The following is a 4,073-nucleotide window of genomic DNA, read 5'->3' on the forward strand; positions in this document are numbered from 1 at the left end:
GTGGCGGAAACATTAGTACAAACAATAATGCAACACTTCTGTGTATGTATTTTGTAGCAAGTGATCATTACCAGAAAATATTCAAGTTTTTCAGAGAAGAGTTCTCTGCATGCTCTAGGCTCTAAGGTTTGTGTAATTCCCCCAAGTGTACTGATACTGAAAGAAGCTGCTGCTTAGATACTGTAGAGGACACATAGGATTAACTCAAGCTTCAAACACATAATCATGCTTTTTATGCATCAAAGAAAGTGCCAACAGTTAATAATTAAGCAGGGGATCGACCTAGGTAATTATCATGGAGAAACTTCAAAAATAAAAGAGTTAATATGACAATAGACAAACACTTGGTAACATGGCTGTGTGCCCATGAGAGCAGAACAGTTCAAAGATTTCACACTATTGTCCTGAAGAAGATAAGTGAGCAGCAGTAGAAGTTCTCTCTGAACCTTATCCCCACTGTGTCCTCCAGTTTCCTGCCGGCAAATTTGTCTTCCATCTTGATTTCATCTCTATTCCCTTTGGTCTTAATTTTCAGATTGCTGATTTTGCTGATTCTAAAAATGTGCTGTCTCATGCCTGTCATTCAGTCTTATCTTTTTTTTGTCCTGTTTCTTACCCCACAGCTTCTACACTACAAACACATAATCCAGATGCACCGCACTCATTTCCAGGTTGTGGAGGAGAAACGTGTCATTAATTTGGTCGTGATTTGTTGCGTAGTGTTTGTGAAAACACTGTAGCAACCATGTGCAACCTAGCAATCACCCAGCAACAACTAATATTGCCCTAGCAACCAGCTAGCAAAGCCATGGATCACTTAGAAACACACCAGAAACCACAGCTTTCATATGCAAGTTTTAACTCTTCTAGTTGTGATATTGAAGTGCACTGGTTTGTCATATGTGTGTAAGCCTGTTTCTATCCCCCCCTCTCCTTAAAAAATACATACAGTTGTAATAAGTATGGTTAGTTGTAAGAGGCACAGTGAATCAAACAATAGTTACAGCTAATTAAATGGTTCATTCCTGTCCAATTTAAAAATCTTGAGAAATTAATCTCACGTGTAAGGTTACTCAGTTTAAAAGCTGTCTTCTCTTGGTCTAAGTGAACTGAGGTTTCATCAATGTAAGCTGTGATCAAATAATCTTTAAAGAGTATTGACTTTCCGGTGTAGTTACAAAGTTTGAAGGCAGCTTATTAATAAAAAACAGATACCTCTTATAACAAAGAAAGCCAAACCTTACAACAAAATGCTAAACACTACTATACTCAGCATAAAGGGGTCTGTGTAAATAACCAAATGTTCTGATTTTTTGATTTGATTATTATTTTAATTTGGAAGGATATCATTAGAATTTGCATATCTGGCACTAAAAGTATGACGTGAGTTTTGGCAGGAGTGAGCACATGACTTCTAAATCATGATGTGGCCTTCTAGGATCTTTCCAAAGCGTTTTTCTCTGTGTTTTTGTTCCCAGAAGGCCCACAGTGCCAACAAATATTCCTGTGTAGTCCCAGCAGCACTTCTGCTCTCACACAAACACACAATCTGAAAATGTCCCATTGTTTCATCAATCTCAGCCTCAATTCCAAACAATGTGGTGTATGAAACAAGATTAAACAAAATCTCGTTAACAGAGTAGAGATACACTGTACACTGTTTGTATCAGCCTAATAATAGTCATACTCCTGCACGTCTACTTTTTCAACACTCTTGGCCTTCACATGCACACCCAAATGCTGAGGTTGATGTTGAGGGTTGGCTAGGCTGAAAATTTGCTGAACTCATCAGACAGCTTTATGCTCAAGGGAATGATAAAGGTGTAATCATCCCACCTTAACAAGTGTGAAAAGTCCCTCTAATCCCAAAACCGTTTTCCTACCTGGTTTCGTCATATGCAGGCAGAGACCTGAAATCTGAAACCTTTTGCAAACTCTCTCTGAACAAAACAAGTAGAAAAGGCTGCATGTGGTCGCCAACCTTTTCTCTTCAGTAATTCAGACTGCATGTAGGAATGCTCAAAGTACAATCCAAACTACTCCTGAAACAGAATAATGAATTGAATCTTTCAGTCTATGCTGATCTGTCCTAATAGACAAGTCGTTTGTTTTTATTGGAGCCAGTAACCCGCATGGGTGATCCAATATTCCATCAGTCCTTCAAGCCAGATCAGATCAATTCAGTGGGTAGAATCCAAACTCAATTTCAAATATTTTGTTATGAAGCTCCAGTGACTCCTTTTCAGCCTAGGGACCCACACCAACAAAGACTTATTGTCTCCATCAGAAACAAGTTTGAACTGCAGGACCACCGTGGCATGTTTAATAGGTTTGTCACAGGAAGAGCATGTAATAGGAGAAAGTATTTTTCAGAAGATGGCAGCAATGGAAGAAGAAATACATCAAATTAAAACACTGAATTTAAACTTTAGCATGGATTGTAGAGGAGAAACCTAAATGTATCCACTTCTTACAACTTCACTTTACTTTTGTTTACTTTTGATTCTATTCATTTAAATTAGCAGTCTCCATTTTCAGCATTGTTGATCAGCTCCTAGATTTTTTAAGACTGTCTGTGTTTGACCCTGAGGTAATGTTGAATTGGGGAGCCACTATCGTTCCTCAGCTGTTAACATTATTCAGAAGTACCTGAAACTCTCTGTGGTGGTTTCACCTCATGACAGACTCTTAGGTTCTGTTCTCACAGGCACACCTTCAGCATTTTTGTCCCAAATCCTCTTCTTGACCGCATGGTCACAAATAGTCAAAATTGGTCATGGACACCATAAAGTAATGCTTCTTTTCATGTATTTTTAAAGCTATAACCTGCCACTTCCTAAATCAAGGTTAAATGGGACATCTGATCGTTTAGATGGCTGTTAATGTAGAGTAATTGGCCAGTTTGCACAATATACAAGCTAATTGTTCACATCCCTCACTATTTTATGATTTATGTAACTAAGTGGCTTTAGTTTTATTTATTTGAGCTCCTGTGTGGTTTGAAACTTTGCTGTATCTAATCCAAAAGAGCCTGTATAGGCCCATAGAGTCCTAGGTTTCTGATTTCCCCTCCCCAAATGGCTTGTTCAACTTCCAGAGCTTTCCGATTCTTTTTCAGTTTTGTTTTTAGTTTATGACCCAGCTATTCCTTAGCCAGATCTTGGCCATACAAGGTTTAAATTTTGTGCCCCAGTAGAGATGAAAATTCAAACAGAAAAATCCTCTCTTGTCTTGCATCCATGCAATTTTTCTCATTCTCATGTGGTCACCATTACATCCTCACAGCACCTTGGTTGACACGAACAGTGTGTACTATGAATATTAATGTTGAGAATTTTTATTTTTTAGGAGTTGAAAAGGGGAAATTCTCCAAGATAAGGTTAGTTCCCCTGAAATTCTTGGTAACTTTGACTTTTTTTTTCCATTTGAGGGATATACACCCCATTCCTCAAATATGATCTCATTATTGCAAGTATGGAATTGTGTTTTCAGACTGACTCATCTATCTCGCAGGATGAATTCTCATTAGGGTGGGGAAAACCAATTCTCTGTTGCTTAATAGCAATTTTTTTTTCTTCGCCGCTTTCTGCCTGCTGGCTTCTGTGGATCCTTAAGATTGAGCCTTATTTTTCTGCACTTGGTAACTCAGTGGAGCTGCCTGTGGCGATGAAGAAAAGCCCTTCGTCCTTATTATCTGACGCTGACTTACAATGTATCACTACTAGGTCTAGACTTACTTTTTCTCTTTACCTGCATGAAATGTGTAAACCCACTCATTAACAGCACCATCACCAGTGCCAGTGATAAGACAGACTGCAACTTTTTTTTTTTTTTTGGCTGATTTTCATGGTAATGTGTGGAGTTCATGACTGTCTCTTCCTCTATTATTCCATTTAGTGCCAGCCTGCTGAAGGGTTAAATGTTCTTCTTGGGAGCTTTCCACTCTCCTGTGCAAACCTGTAGAACAGATGAGAAGCAGCGTGTGTGTCAGTAAGGTATGTGTGCGTACACACCCCAATGAAGGGGAGTGTACATGTAGACAGAACACCTTCAACCTCCTGTCTCCTGTCTGT

The sequence above is a fragment of the Lates calcarifer genome, linkage group LG1, assembly GCF_001640805.2.
Source record: "Lates calcarifer isolate ASB-BC8 linkage group LG1, TLL_Latcal_v3, whole genome shotgun sequence".
Classification (NCBI taxonomy): Eukaryota; Metazoa; Chordata; class Actinopteri; family Centropomidae; genus Lates; species Lates calcarifer.